General features: G+C 40.1%; 1 long non-coding RNA gene across 1 annotated transcript in view; it reads left to right on the top strand.

Annotated features, from left to right (window-relative positions):
- The window catches only part of LOC132437373 (uncharacterized), a 140,892-nt gene extending 124,664 nt beyond the window's left edge, over positions 1-16,228 (top strand). The window contains exon 4 of the long non-coding RNA XR_009522011.1: positions 15,694-16,228. This is a non-coding gene — a long non-coding RNA (uncharacterized lncRNA). The remainder of the gene's footprint in view (positions 1-15,693) is intronic.
- The last annotated feature ends 702 nt before the right edge of the window (positions 16,229-16,930 follow it).

Below are 16,930 nucleotides of genomic sequence, written 5' to 3'. Positions count from 1 at the left end.
AGGAAGAATCCCAGGAGAAGGACTCACCAGTGAATGTGCCCCAATCCATGAGTGCCTGGCATGTATGAGAAAAATCAGGGAATCCAGTACAATTGCAACAGGGTGATTAAGGGGAAGAGTGGTGGAAAAAGAAATCCAAGAGGTTACAGTGGTCCATAATACATTGGACTCACATTCTAACCCCTGGACCCTATGAATGTGACCTTATTTGGAAAAAGAGTCTTGCCATTGCAAATAAATTAATGATTTCAAGATGAGAACATCCTGGATTATCTGGATGGGCTTAAATACAATACTAACAAGTGCTCTTATAAGAGAAAGGAGAGAATGTGAAGACAGAGGCAGAGATTGGAATGATGCAGCCACAAGCCAAGAAACACCCGGAGCCACTACAAGCTAGAAGAGGCAAGGAAGGATTCTCCCTTAGAGCCTTCAGAGGGAGTGTGCTGAAACCTTGAGTTCATTCTTCTGGCCTCCAGAACTGTGAAAGAATGAAGAGCTGTTGTTTTAGACCGCCAAGTCTGTTATAGCAGCCCTAGGAACCGAATACAATCTTTCTAGGACATTGTAAGGATTTTGTTCTTTAAATTGGGGGAGAAATGGGAGCAAGGTTAGAGCAGAGAAGCAACATGATCTAGGTTACATTTTGAAAAGTTGATGAACTGCTAGATTGAAAATAATTTATAAGGGCTCAAGAATAGAAGGAAACCAGTTGGCAAGCTAATACAAGCAGGAGAAAATGACAGCACAGGCCAATATCACAACAGCACTGGGAACAAGGAGTAGTTACGTTCTGGATGTATTTTCAAGGTGGAGAGAACAGAATGTCTTCAAAGATTGGACCTAGAGTATGAGAAAAAATGAAGCGGCAAGGATGACACCAAGGTTCTGTATGTAAAGCAAATGGGAACACGGAGTTGTCCTTGACTGAAATGGGAAAGGTTGGAGGTAGAACAGATTTGGGGCGGGGGAGGGAAGAAAGGAAAATCCATCTGAGCAGAGATTTTGAGGTTTCTATTAAATATCCAATTAGAGATGTCAGGCATGCCGTTATATGTAAAAATCGAAAGCTCAGGAGAAAGTATGGGCTGGAGACATGAGTTAGGGTGCGTCAGCATACAGGTGCTAGTCAACACCATGGAACTGGGTGAGGTCCACAAGAGAGTAAGTATGGACAAAGAAGGAAACTCAGAACAGAACTTGGAGCACTCCAGTATTAAGAGAACAGGGGAGCAGAAAAACAAGCAAAGGAAACCAGGGAGGAGTAATTGATAAGATAGGAAGAAATTTGTTTTTAATTTTATTGAAGTATAAGGGATTTACAATGTTGTGTTAGTTTCAGGTGTACAGCAGAGTGATTCAGTTATACATATTCATATATCCACTCTTTCAGATTCATTTCTCATATAGATTATCACAGAGTATTGAGTAGAGTTCCCTGTGCTCTACAGTAGGTCCTTGTTGGTTATCTATCATATATATATAGTAGTGTGTGTATGTTAATCCGAAGCTTCTGATTTATCTCACATACATTTCCCCTTTAGTAACCATAAGTTTGTTTTCTATGTCTGTGAATCTATTTCTGATTTGTAAATAAGTTCATTTGTATCATTTTTTAAATTAGATTCCACATATGAGTGATATCATATGATACTTGTCTTTGTCTGACTTACTGCACTTAGTATGATCATTAAAAAGTGGTATCCTGGGGCTTCCCTGGTGGCACAGTGGTTGAGAGTCCGCCTGCCAATGCAGGGGACATGGGTTTGTGCCCTGGTCCGGGAAGATCCCACATGCCGCGGAGCGGCTGGGCCCGTGAGCCATGGCTGCTGAGCCTACGCGTCCGGAGCCTGTGCTCCGCAACGGGAGAGGCCACAGCAGTGAGAGGCCCACGTACCGAAAAAAAAAAAAAAAAAAAAGAATAGTGGAATGACTATCATGTGATCCTTATACATCATTTACTTCCCTGTGTCGTGTCAGCGCTGGGTTCAGTGTTTGTCAGGAAGTAGTCACCCACCTTCTAATTGAGTCAGTGCCAAGGAAAACACACCGTCTCACTGAGCCATCTTGCACCTGGCGAGATCTCCTGGGTGAGATATGCAAAGATAAACAACAGCTCCGGGCAGCTAGGCCACCTTATATTCTTATCAACACAGTAACTCTTTTACTCAAGCAATATTCCGAATTGGATACTCACCTCCCACATTGCTTTCCCCCGGCTTGGGAGCTAAACCCCAGGCTCTTTCTCAATTAACGTTCTGAGCTTTGAGTCAGGTTCCTTAGGCGCTGTTACCCAGCTGCTATGCAACTATCCAGATGCTGCGTGAAGCCTGTCCTAAACATAGCCCTTTAGCATGTTCAGAATCCTCCAGGAAAATAGAAATCACATAAGATTTTATTGACAAGAATCAATATCCACCACCACATACGAGTTCTTTCAGAAGAACAATTAGAAAGAAGTCAAATAAGCAAAATTGTATTCTGACTGCTAAATTTCAAAGTACTGACCTGACCAGGGTCAAAGGTTCATCAGGTAGTAAAATCGGATCCAGGTTCATTCAGCAGCACCTTTATGCAGTAATATGTCCCTATCGAGTAAAGGTAATCCAGAGGTAAAAGGGTAAGTGTGAAATAAGGTATGTTGAGGAAAAACAAAAATCTGCTTTTGTTTTTCATTTAAGTGGTTTAGTATTTAAATGGAAACCAAAAAGGCAGAAATATTCTGAAGTAAAAACAGACCTGGAATTTCCATTTCCTATCCACACCATAAATGAGATCATTCCACAGTGCCGATTCCCTACACACCACTTTGAAGTAAGGGCGTTCAGACAGAATCTGTGGCCCAGGGCCCAAGGCACTGAAAACCTATCCTACACCGGCTTCTGAAGGATGTATCACACACACCACACGTGCACACACACACACACAGTGGATTTACAGTTCTACCAGAAGTCACGTAACCTCTGGCGAAGTCGGTAAAATTTATGAGTAAACTAAAGTAGCCTCAAGCAAGAGTGGCAAAAACATTACCCCTTTCATATTTCTTTGGACATAAACTCCATTGGGAAAGGTAACAACATATGATATTTTGACAACATCAAAGATAATGTTTAAGAATTTAGAAATCCTTTGCACCTGGTTCCATACCCCCTAAAGGATGGACGTCTGCATCCGTTCTTTTTTTTTTTTTTTTTTTTTTGCTGTACACGGGCCTCTCACTGCGGTGGCCTTTTCCCGTTGTGGAGCACAGGCTCCGGACGCGCAGGCTCAGCGGCCATGGCTCACGGGCCCAGCCGCTCCGGGCATGTGGGATCTTCCCAAACCAGGGCAGGAACCCGTGTCCCCTGCATCGGCAGGCGGACTCTCAACCGCTGCGCCACCAGGGAAGCCCTGCATCCAGTTCTTTAAACCTGAGTTCAGAGGGCCACTCAAGCTGCCCTTGTGGCTTCTGTCCAATGGTGGAGTTCACATTTGTGCCGCTCTGTCCGAGCAGGTCACCCATCTGCTGCAGCTGTTCTCCTCACTGACGTGCCACTTACAAGGGATGTCTTATCAATGCACCATATCAAGTACATTATGTAGCACTTTTCTCATTTCAGGACAGAATGACAAATTGCAGGGGAATTAGCGGAGGGGGAGGTGGGCTAGGGTGTGGACGTGGATGATGCTGTCTGTCGTGTAAATGAAAACATCGAAGGGAACTCACAAGTCAAGGGAGAAACAGAGTAGAACTCATGATTCAGCACAGTGAATAAGGAGCACGGTTTGCATGGAGGACTGGGCCCCATTGTGGGTGAGTGTACCCTGTAGAGAGAGCCAGCTCCTGTCGGCACCAAGGTCATGTGTGTCTGTTAAAGAAGCTTGGGTTTCTGGGCTCTCTGGTGATGAGCAGCCTTCATTCCACGGCCCTTCTCATAACTGGCGCTCCATGTACCCTGTGGCTCCATCACTCCCACTCAAAGACATCCAAAGTTCGGAAGAGGAGAAATATTGCCATGCTACATACACCAAACAGCACATTTTTGTTCCCTTCGAAGTACTACAGAAATAAGATATTCAGGAAAAACTAAGGGTATGGGTCTGAGGGAGATCGAAGAAGTGGAAAGAGGAGGAATCCCCCATGTGTCTTAAATTGAGGGAAAAGGGGAGTGGAGCGGGGGAGAGAGAGGAAGAAAATCATTCTTAAGAGAAAAAAAAAATGAATTAAATGAAAGGAATGCTAGGTAACTTTGGAAATGATTTCTTCAAATTCTTAGGTTTCCTTCTAGCATTTCCTGTTAGCTGTCTGGCTATCTACCAGGGAAAACAAAAACCTCCTCGTACTGTTCCTGTGGGAATGAGAATGGTAAGGATGAAAAATAACAATGGTCCACAGGCCAGAGAAGGAAATGGTGAAATTCCTAAATGACTTGAGTTGACAGATCCAGAAGAATGGAATATTTTGTGTTTTTCCACTTTTCTGTGTGGTTAAGCGCAAGATAAATCAATCTGCCATAAAGTCCTGGTGATGAATTGATATGAAGTAGCAACCCATTCTGGCAAGATTACACATCTATTAAGTATTTTGCTTAATCACTAACACTGTGCATTCAGCTCTGTGTGGGAGTTTAGGATTGGGGCTCTCCAGCCAACCAGACTACATTTAAATCCGCTCCCCTCTATCCGGGTGATCCTGGCCACTGATTCAAACATTCTGTGTCTCAGTTTCCTCATCTTAGAAAACAGAACCAACAGCATCATTTCTCTTATAAAGCCACCTGGATAAGTTAATTAAGACACTTCGAGTATCTGGAATAGTACCTGGCACATAGTAGGTACACAATATACATGAGCTATTAATATGACTATCATAACATCAGCAATAGATATGTTACTTCCAGATGTAATCGGAGTATTTTTTTCTTTTAAGTAAATTTTCGTAAGTTCTGGGCGAAATTAGTCATCCAGATACCTGTGATAGAACATAGAAAATTTCATGAAAATAATCAGATGTTCTTTGCCTTTTATTTCTCAGTATGCACATATAATTTTAAATATATACTGGGTAATTACATATGTATATATTATAAACATAAAATATGTGGTATATTTTTATGTATTTGAGTATACATGTAGTTTTGATTTTACATTGTCAGCTGGTAAACCTTAGTGCAGTTGACTAAAAAAAAGAAACATAACCTGGCTGAGCAATAAACTAGTTGTAGAGCTGAAGTTAAGTATAACTCTAACTTCTTGCCATTTCATTAAAAAATAAGAACAGAGGCCAGTAGGGTCTATTACTTTGCCTGGCAAACATTAGACAATCTTATGGGTGAATGAATTAATATCAGTTTTCCCATTCTTTTCGGGCTCCCCTTCTACTGATATTATTTCCTTCCATTCTATCATTTCAATTTTCTTTTCAAATCTTGGCTCCCATGTGAAAGTCCTTTGAATTGAACATGACAAATATTATATGAGAAGACAACTCACATATTCACATGTCACCCACCCTGCTCTTTGTAATCCTGTCCCATGCCTCTTTTTCCTCAAAAACCATCTCAGTTCTCTCAAGGTAAATCGGATTTACCTTGAAGAAGCTGAAAGCAAGAGTATTTTCCTACCTACCATAACCAAACTCAGTATACCTTCCCTAGCCTGGAATAGAGGATGAAATTAAATGTGAAAAGACACCATGTCACAGTCACTCTATCTGTTTTCTTAGGATTTAGGCACCAACAGGTCTGAGACCATGTCTTCTGAAAATTGTGGTTGCCCAATAAACCTGATTTGAAAGAGTCTTGCTGGGAGAACTAAGGTTCTCTCTGTGACTATCCTTATTCCAGGTTACCATTGACTGGGTGATGCCTATTCCTCTTTATATTTCCACTTGCTTCTGTTTCTCTCTCTTCTTCCAGACCACTGTCAAGGCCAGAAAGCTCCTCAGCCTACCCTTTACTCAACTAAGGGTGTCTCCTCCCTCCTTTATCTTCCCTGCTATTAAACAGAGCTTTTTACAGTACCCAGACTGTGTCAGCCCTCTTAGATGAATTACTTTTTCCGACAAAAAAAAAAAAGGAAATAAAATGATTCATGATCCTGACCCTTGGGGCTGGAAAGTAATGTCTCATTGAGTGAAGAAGCAGTATAAAATTTCAGAGAAGCCGCAGTTTATATTTCAGCTCATACCTGCTAACTTCTCAGCAGTTGGTGGAAATTATTGTGAAGAGACAAGAAAGAATTTGGCCATGGGGTATGGAAATAGCAATAAAAAATTATTCTGTGTATAAAAAGTTGAGGAAAGCAATTATTACTAGTCTGGCTACTAGTAGGGTTCAGTCATTGGTTCATTTAGTCATTCAGGATATAATAATCTCTTTGGGAAAAGTTGATACCAAAACATTACTCCTAATAACTCTTTTGTCATCTTATTTATGTGAAATAGACTTACTAATCCTCGCACCAAATGACAAAAATGTGAAAGTGAAATAGATTGAATCAGAGTGTAGGAATGAGATCAAATTATTTTACCAATTTGAATATCAGAATTCTTAAAGAGTCATTAAATAGGGAATAAGAGGAACTGTAAAGATTAAGTCCAGTCATTCTTCACATTTTTTAAGTATGTCATAACACTATTTCAATTGGAAAAAAAATAGTTGTAGCTATTATTTTAAATGTAGCTGGACTTTCTCCATTTTGTATCTTTAGAATCCTACTCCTTTGTCCATTTACAAACATTTATTAAATATCCATTTTGTGCAATGCAATAATAGAAATAAAACACAATTCCTGACCACAGCGGGCTCACATTTTTTAGAAGGCGAACAAGTGAGCAAAAATGGCAATAAAATATGGAGAGTATAAGAATAGAGATCTCACAAGGTCAGAGATGGCTCGAGGAAGGAGTGGGCAGTTCCCTCAGGGGAGTTAGTAGGTGAAAATAGATAGAATATATCAGACAGACTGGATGGTAAAGAACTTTCTAGAAAGAAAATGAACCAACATGAAGTGTCTTGTGTACTGCAAGCCAAGTGTTATGGCCGGAGCATGTGAGAAGAAGGTAGATGCCGGGGCTGCAGCGTTTGTCAGGCCGTAGTCATAGAGGGTTTGAATGCAGTGTTAAGAAGCAGAGATAGCTCCATGTCCATGCGACCTGTGCAGCCGCACAGGGCCACACACTCAGAGGGCCTCTGGGCCTGGTTTAATGCTCTGTTGTCACCAACTTGAAATGTTAAATTTTTGAACAAGAGACCTTGCATTTCATTTACTACTGGGCCCTACAAACTATGGCCCTACTCATGTTAAAGAGTTTAAACAATATGTATTTCTGGGGAAAAAAAAAGGCAGAATCCAGTCCTCCTTAGATTATTTGTGGTTGTCTGACTTTAACAGGTGTCGATCAGTGTACATGAATGCCAACAACTCTCAAAAGAAGGTAGAGAAATTTCTAAAAAGCTGCTCCTGACCAAACTGCTAACAAAGGAAACCCGTTCAGTGACTGTGATTCTTGCCCTTTTCTGCTGATTCTCGCTCACACTCGGGTTTGAAAATATCCTCCAGTTCATCCCTCTACAAACTTCTAAATATTCTCTGAGATCATCTTTATAAAAAGAAACCCTTTAAACAGCACAGGTAAAATCATTTGGCATTCCCTTCGCCAGAACATACGGTGTTCTATTGTCAGCCTCAGACTTGACCTACTTTCCACTTAGAATCTTAAACAACAATGTAAAATGTTATAGATGAGCTTTTGTTTACATTCTAGTTGTACAATGGTTTACATTATTGCTTAGCTATGGAACAACAAAGTTATGATGTTGCCAAAATTATTCATAATTCATTTACCTATCTCTAAAATGAAAGTCCTTGGCCCTGGCCCAACAAAAAATGTTTAATTCAGCTCCACAAGGCATTTTAAAATGAATTCATTTCTAATCTTCCTTTTATTTCAAGCATCACATTTATTCAACTCACCATCTATTTCAATAAGAATGTATAATTCCTCCATATGTATTATTTGTAGCAGTTTCTCCACCACAACCTTAGATCAACACAGACAATATGTTTTAGTTTTTCATTTTGTTTTGTTTTATTGAAATACAAAATTTATGAAGTGCACAAATCTTAAGCATACATATTAATAAATATATGTACATGTATGTGCATATAAATACAAACACACACATAAATGTAGCCACCACCCAGATCAAGACACAGAATATTTCCAATACTCCAAAAAGATGTTTTATACACCTTCTTAGTAAGTAGTACCCAGAGTTAATAATTAATCTGACTTCTACCACCACAGATTAATCTTGCCTATTCTCGAACTTTTTTTTTTAACATCTTTATTAGAGTATAATTGCTTTACAATGGTGTGTTAGTTTCTGCTTTATAACAAAGTGAATCAGCTATACATGTACATATATCCCCATATCTCTTCCCTCTTGCGTCTCCCTCCCTTATCCCACCCCTCTGGGTGGTCACAAAGCACCGAGCTGATCTCCCTGTGCTATGTGGCTGCTTCCCACTAGCTATCTATTTTACGTTTGGTAGTGTATATGTGTCCTCGCCACTCTCTCACTTCGTCCCAGCTTACCCTTCCCCCTCCCCGTATTCTCAGACTTTGTATAAATGGAATGTAGAGTGTATTTCACTCATCATTATGTCTATGCAGTTTATCCCTATTGTTGTGTGTAACAGTAGCTTATTCTTTTTTTTTTTGCGGTACGCGGACCTCTCACTGCTGTGGCCCCTCCTGTTGCTTGGCTCACGGGCCCAGCCGCTCCGTGGCGTGTGGGATCCTCCCGGACCGGGGCACGAACTTGTGTCCCCTGCATCAGCAGGCAGACTCCCAACCACTGCGCCACCAGGGAAGCCCGCTTATTCTTTTTAATTACTACATTAATATACCACAATTAATTTAACCATTCCACTGTTAATAAACATTTTTTTTGAAATCTTAACATCTTTATTGGAGTATAATTGCTTTACAATGGTGTGTTAGTTTCTGCTGTATAACAAAGTGAATCAGGTATACATATACATATATCCCCACATCTCTTCCCTCTTGCATCTCCCTCCCACCCTCCCTATCCCACCCCTCTAGGTGGTCACAAAGCACCGAGCTGATCTCCCTGTGCTATGTGGCTGCTTCTCACTAGCTATCTATTTTACGTTTGGTAGTGTATATATGTCCATGCCACTCTCTCACTTCGTCCCAGCTTACCCTTCCCTCTCCCTGTGTCCTCAAGTCCATTCTCTATGTCTGCGTCTTTATTCCTGTCCTGCCCCTAGGTTCATCAGAACCTTTTTTTTTTTTTTAGATTCCATATATATGTGTTAGCATACGGTATTTGTTTTTCTCTCTCTGACTTACTTCATTCTGTATGACAGATTCTAGGTCCATCCACCTCACTACAAATAACTCAGTTTCGTTCCTTTTTATGGCTGAGTAATATTCCATTGTATATATGTGCCACATCTTCTTTATCCATTCATCTGTAGATGGACACTTAAGTTGCTTCCATGTCCTGGCTATTGTAAAAAGAGCTGCAATGAACATTTTGGTACATGACTCTTTTTGAATTATGGTTTTCTCAGGGTATATGTCCAGTAGTGGGATTGCTGGGTCATATGGTAATTCTATTTTTAGTTTTTTGAGGAACCTCCATACTGTTCTCCACAGTGGTTGTAACAATTTACATTTCCACCAACAGTGCAAGAGGGTTCCCTTTTCTCCACACCCTCTCCGGCATTTATTGTTTGTGGATTTTTTGATGATGACCATGCTGACTGGTGTGAGGTGATGCCTCATTGCAGTTTTGATTTGCATTTCTCTAATGATTAATGATGTTGAGCATTCTTTCATGTGTTTGTTGGCAATCTGTATATCTTCTTTGGAGAAATGTCTATTTAGGTCTTCTGCCCATATTTGGATTGGGTTGTTTGGTTTTTGATATTGAGCTGCATGAGCTGTTTGTGTATTTTGGAGATTAATCCTTTGTCAGTTGCTTTGTTTGCAAATATTTTCTCCCATTCTGAGGGACGTCTTTTTGTCTTGTTTAGGGTTTCCTTTGCTGTGCAAAAGCTTTTTAGTTTCATTAGGTCCCATTTGTTTATTTTTATCTTAATTTCCATTTCTCTAGGAGGTGTGTCAAAAAGGATCTTGCTGTGAGTTATGTCATAGAGTGTTCTGCCTATGTTTTCCTCTAAGAGTTTTATAGTGTCTGGCCTTACATTTAGGTCTTTAATCCATTTTGAGTTTATTTTTGTGTATGGTGTTAGGGAGTGTTCTAATTTCATTCTTTTACATGTAGCTGTCCAGTTTTCCCAGCACCACTTATTGAAGAGGCTGTCTTTTCTCCATTGTATATTCTTGCTTCCTTTATCAAAAATAAGGTGACCATATGTGTGTGGGTTTATCTCTGGGCTTTCTATCCTGTTCCATTGATCTATAGTTCTGTTTTTGTGCCAGTACTATATTATCGTGATTATTGTAGCTTTGTAGTATAGTCTGAAGTCCGGGAGTGTGATTCCTCCAGCTCCATTTTTCTTTCTCAAGATTGCTTTGGCTATTAGGGGTCTTTTGTGTTTCCATATAAATTGTGAAATTTTTTATTCTACTTCTGTGAATAATGCCGTTGGCAGTTTGATAGGGATTGCATTGAATCTGTAGATTAATTTGGGTAGTATAGTCATTTTCACAATGTTCATTCTTCTAATCCAAGAACATGGTATATCTCTTCATCTGTTTGTATCATCTTTAATTTCTTTCATCAGTGTCTTATAGTTTTCTGCATACAGGTCTTTTATCTCCTTAGGTAGGTTTATTCCTAGGTATTTTATTATTTTTGTTGCAATGGTAAATGGGAGTGTTTCCTTAATTTCTCTTTCAGATGTTTCATCATTAGTGTATAGGAATGCGAGATTTATTGTTGAGCCTCACTTTCATTAGTTTTGAAAAATTTTTGCCCATTATCTCTTCAAATCTCCTCCCTGTCCTAGGATTCCAATTACATGCTTGTTTTTTGTTGGGTCCTACATGTCTCTTATACTCTGTCCTGTGCATTCCATTATTTTTCCTCTCTATACTTCAGTTGGATATTTTCTTTTTCTTCTTTTTTTTTTTTTTTTTTTTTTTGGCCACGAGGCATTTGGGATCTTAGTTCCCTGACCAGAAATAGAACCTGTGCCCGCTGCAGTAGAAGCATGGAGTCTTAATGACTGGACCCCAGGGAAGTCCCCAGTTGGTTATTTTCTGTGGGCTTATCCTCAACTTCACTTATTCTTTCATCTTTTGTGCCCAATCTGCTGTTGATTCCATCCAGTGAGTTATTAATTCTGAAATTAATACTGTATAGATCACATTTTCCTGCTTCTTTATAGCCTAGTTATTTTTATCGTATGCGATACAGTGTATGTAAAAGTACTTCAGGGGCTACAGATGATATTATTTTCCCCCAAGGAGGGTTGACTTTTTGCTCTGTTAGATAAGGGGTTTTTAAATATAAGTTTTATTATTATTTAGGTATGGCAAGTAAAACAGATCAGATGATCGACATCAAAAAGATAGTTTGTTATACACAGAGATACCAAGAGAAGCAGGGCATACCACACCATTGGGGGCCACACAAAGAAGTTCCAGGTTGGTCAGGAGGCAGCGGGAAGGGGAAACTGTGGGCAAGAGCCCTTATTGTGGTTTCTATGAGAAAAAACTGGTGAGGCAGAGTAAACTGGCTTAGGATTGGCTAATTTGAGTAATTTTAACAAGCTCTGGAGCATAGGGGCTGTTCCTAGTTGTTGGTACCTGGTCCTGGGGTGATTTGGACAGATGGCTAGTTGCCCAGAGTATGAGAGTCCATTAAAGAAGGTAGTTGGGGGGATGGGCTCTGCATTGTTTAGTTTGCATTTGAAAGGTGTGCTCATAGGTGAATTTTCACTGTCTTATGAACTGACTAACTCTCCCTCCAGGGTCAGCAAGACCCCAAGATGTCAAAGCATCAGTACACAGAAAATAAAAGACATGGTTAATACAGTAAGGGACTGATAGCTTCAGTTGAATCAGAGATTGTGCTAGCTTGAGGGTAGGCTTACGTTTTAGTAAGACTGAGTTCAGCTCTGATTTGTCCCTATTCCTACTGCTCTTCCAGGCTTCCCTTTGGAGGTTTAAGATGAGCTCAGTGGCCTCCCGTCCCACACAGGTTCATAATTCAGCCAATGTCTTAAGGGAGAGAACTTTAACATTTGTGATACAGACTATGTCCCTCTAGCAGGATTTTGTCTCCTCAGTACTGTAGGACAATGGAAGACTTCATTCTACTTTTATAGCCAGCACCACAGACTCCTGCATCACAACCAGAATTTAGCAAATGGTCTATAGCAGGGGTCCCCAACCACTGGGCTGCGGACCACTAGTGGTCTGTGGCCTGTTAGTAACTGGGCCACACAGCAGGAGGTAAGTGGCAGGCAAGCAAGCGAAGCTTCATCTGCCGCTCCCCGTCGCTCCCCCATCACTCATATTACCACCTGAACCCTCCCCCCATCACTCACATCACCGCCTGAACCCTCCTCCCCATTGCTCACATTACTGCCTGAACCATCCCCCTCCCCCACCACCCGCCAGTGGAAAAATTGTCTTCCATGAAACCAGTCCCTGGTGCTAAAAAGGTTAGACTCTTTAGGCCTGTTCTGGCCTCCCCTCCTTTCCCATTAGTTACACCAGTCCGGTGCTGGCTTCTCTTTTCCCCGGTAAAGTCCCTCTGCTTAGGAAATCTTGGTCCTCAGTCCACCCTGCAAGTTGTTGATGCTCCCAGGAACAAAACTGCTAGCAGACATCGAGTCATCTCAGAAGAGCTTTTTCCTCTCTGGAATTTTAGTTATCTAATCCTCATTATTTTCACAGCTTTTCAGTGCCATTAAAAGTATTATTTTTGCAACTTATTTTATTTTTATTAATTTCAGTGAGAGGGTAGCCTGCCATAACCTACTGTATCCCACCCAGAAGCAGAGATAGGTGTAGACTGTGTGTTTTTAAGATTTCTATTTCAAAGAAAGAATAAAAAATAAATAAAATGAAAAAGATAGATGAGGGCTTCCCTGGTGGCGCAGTGGTTGAGAGTCCGCCTGCCGAGGCAGGGGACACGGGTTCGTGCCCCGGTCCGGGAAGATCCCACATGCCACGGAGCGGCTGGGCCCGTGAGCCATGGCCGCTGAGCCTGTGCGTCCGGAGCCTGTGCTCCACAGCGGGAGAGGCCACAATGGTGAGAGGCCCGGGTACTGACAAAAAAAAAAAAAAAAAAAAAAAAGATAGATGAAAGTAAAGATGCAATGCATTATAAGGTACATGAATCACTCTTCAGCGTTACTGAGGAAAAACATACATGCTAACTAAATTTTTGTTTTAATCAAATATATGTATGGCCTTTCCAAATAAGCATTCCTAGCTGTCTTACTCTGTTGGTTGAGAGAGCTGCTCATGATCAACACCCTGATTTACATCCTTATTCAGTTCCCATCAATGAGACAAGAGAGAAAAACCATGAAGGACTACTGGCTTACTCCTAAGAGAGAGACACAGAAACATATTGTCCATCTTTTCTTGGATATCATGTGTGGAATGTGACAGCCATCTTGCTATCAGCTGGAGGAAGAGGTCTTCATAAGGCATGGCTGGGTGGAGATATTAAAAGAACCCGAGTCGCGATGAAACCCTTGAGCCACTCAGCCAAACCTGGTGTCTAACCCACCTCCAGACTTCCCGTTATGTGAGGTATTAAGTGCACTCATTAAACCACTATGAGCCAGGACATGGAAGCAACCTAAATGTCCATCAGCAGAGAAACGGGTAAAGAAAATGTGGTACATATATACAATGGAATAGTACTCATCCATAGAAAGGAATGAAATTGGGTCATTTGTAGAGACATGGATGGACCTAGAGAATGTCATACAGAGTAAAGTAAGTCAGAAAGAGAAAAACAAAATATCATTTATGAATGCATATATGTGGCATCTGAAAAAATTGGTATAGACAATCTTAGTTACAAAGCAGAAATAGAGACACAGATGTAGAGTACAAACGCATGGCTACCAAGGGGAAGCAGGGAGGTGGGATGAACTGGGAGATTGGGATTGGCATATATACACTATTGATACTATGTATAAAATAGATAACTAATGAGAACCGACTGTATAGCACAGGGAACCCTACTCAGTGCTCTGTGGTGACCTAAATGAGAAGGAAACACGAAAAAGAGGGGATATATGTATACGTAGAGCTGATTAACTTTTCTGTACAGTAGAAACTAACAATATTGTAAAGCAACTGTACTCTAATAAATAAAAAAAACCCACTATGAACCCCTACACTAACTACAGTGACTTCTAGTTGGTGGGTTCTCAGTAAATATTTCTTCTTTTAATTTTTAAATTAATTTTTATTGGAGTATAGTTGATTTACAATGTTGTATTAGTTTCTGCTGTACAGCAAAGTGAATCAGTTACACATATACATATATCTACTCTTTTTTATATTCTATTCCCGTATAGGTCATTAGAGGGTACTGAGTAGAGTTCCCTGTGCTGTACAGTAGGTAGCAAATATCTCTTACAGGAATAAAAAAAATAAGTAGAAGGATGTTATCTAAGGTGAGATGATAATTAGTATTACATATGTCCATTGAATAAATTATTTTTAAGGCAACACTAAAAGGAATAATTACTCAGGGTTACTGTCAAATTCATATTTCACAACCTGTATTGTAATTGATGCCACTTAAGTGACTAAAGCATTGAAACTCTGTTACTTTAACAAGTAACTCTTTGATATGAAGAGCCTTGGACTTGAAATCAAAAGACTTGGGTCCAAGAGTCAGTTCTGTATGGCTTTGGATAAATAAAATGAATGAGAAGAATAACATTAAGCAGTAACATTTATTGCATTTATCAAATGCTTAACATGTAACAGATAATATGCTCAGCTCTGTGCATACATTATGCCATTTAATTCTTATAAGAACACTCTAAAGTAGATATTATATCATGCCCATTTTTTAAAGTAAAGAAATTAGCCATTAAGAAGCTAGATTTTGGGCTTCCCTGGTGGCACAGTGGTTGAGAGTCCGCCTGCCGATGCAGGGGACACGGGTTCGTGCCCCGGTCCGGGAGGATCCCACATGCCGCGGAGCGGCTGGGCCCGTGAGCCATGGCTGCTGAACCTGCGTGTCCAGGGCCTGTGCTCCGCAGCGGGAGGGGCCACAGCAGTGAGAGGCCCACGTACCGAAAAAAAAAAAAAAAAGAAACTGGATTTTAAGTAATGGAGGCATAAAGAATTTGAGAAATTGTTCCTGAAGATAACATTTATTTAAACTGAGAACAGTAATTAAAAATAACTATTTCAGGGTTTTAGAAAATTACCAAAGGCAGGCAGAAACTTAAAAATAATTTACTCTTGAGGAGTGTTACTATATTGGATAATAACTGAATTTGTGACATTCTTACCCAGAGGGTGTTCCCCAATGACACATCCCTAACCCTGGACACAGAAAACTACACCTTGGCTAGATGTGGCAGATGACAGAGTTAAGAGCAACAGAGCAGCTATACATTTAAGGGGTAAATTTTTAAAGCATGACAATTGTAGAAAGGCTGATATCTAAAATCTGAGTATAAAATTTAATCAAATCCATTTCTGGCTCCTAAATTATACAGGTGCAGAAGAGACATCCATGGAGACCATTCTAAAATAACAGCCACACTAAGTCAAAGAAAAACTGAGCAAAGACAGCAGCTGCTGCACACCTCACTGGAGACAGCATTCACAGTTTGAATCCAGGCAAGTTAACTGCTTAATATAGAAAAACAATCCAACAATCCTCAGAAGAATATAACAGATTTTACTGTGAGATATTATTTGTAATGTCTACTTTTCAAACAAAAATTACTGGGTATGCAAAGAAATAAGAAAACATGATCTATTCTCAGGGGGAAAGGTAGTCAGTAGTGCCCAGATGTTGGATTTAGCAAACAAGGACTTCAAAGCAGCTATTCTAAATGTATTCAAAGAATTAAAGGAAAATATGGCATTAATGAGGGGATAGATAGAGAATCTCAATACAGAAATGGAAACAATATAAAGACAGCCAAAAAGAAATTCCATAGCTGTAAAGTGCAATAACTGAAATGAAATATTTAGCAGATATGTTCAATAACAGGTTGGAAATTATAAAAGAATCAATAAACCTAAGGAAAGATCAATAAATAGTATGTACTCTAGAAAATAGAAATAAAATTGAAGAAAAAAGAACAAAGCCTCAGAGACTTATGGGATAAGATCAAATATCAAATATACATGTAATTGGAATTCCAGAAAGAAAGGGAAAAAGAAAGGAGGCAGAAAAATATTTGATGAAATCATGGCCAAAATTTTCCCAATTTTCATGAAAAACTTAACTTACAGATCCAGAAAGCTCAACAAACCCTAGAGTAAAAATATATATTATTATATTGGCATATAATAGCCAAACTGGTGAAAGCCAAAGAAAAAGGAAACATCTCAAAAGCAGCAGGAGAAAGAAAAATGACCCATTACACTGAAGAAACAGCAATATGATTATTGGCCAAGTTCTCAACAAAAATAAAGGAGGACCACTACAATAAAGCAAGAAAAGGGCTTCCCTGGTGGCACAGTGGTTGGGAGTCCGCCTGCCGATGCAGGGGATGTGGGTTCGTGCCCTGGTCTGCGAGGATCCCACATGCCGCGGAGCGGCTAGGCCCGTGAGCCATGGCCGCTGAGCCTGCGCGTCCGGAGCCTGTGCTCTACAATGGGAGAGGCCACAACAGTGAGAGTCCCGCGTATCGCAAAAAAAAGTAATAAATAAAGCAAGAAAAATAAATAAAAGGCATACATCTTGGAAAGAAAGGAAAAAAAACTCTAATAAGTAGAATA

Source organism: Delphinus delphis, chromosome 14, assembly GCF_949987515.2.
Source record: "Delphinus delphis chromosome 14, mDelDel1.2, whole genome shotgun sequence".
NCBI lineage: Eukaryota > Metazoa > Chordata > Mammalia > Artiodactyla > Delphinidae > Delphinus > Delphinus delphis.
Note: the sequence above shows the minus strand (reverse complement) of the source record. Positions and strands in the feature narration are given on the sequence as shown.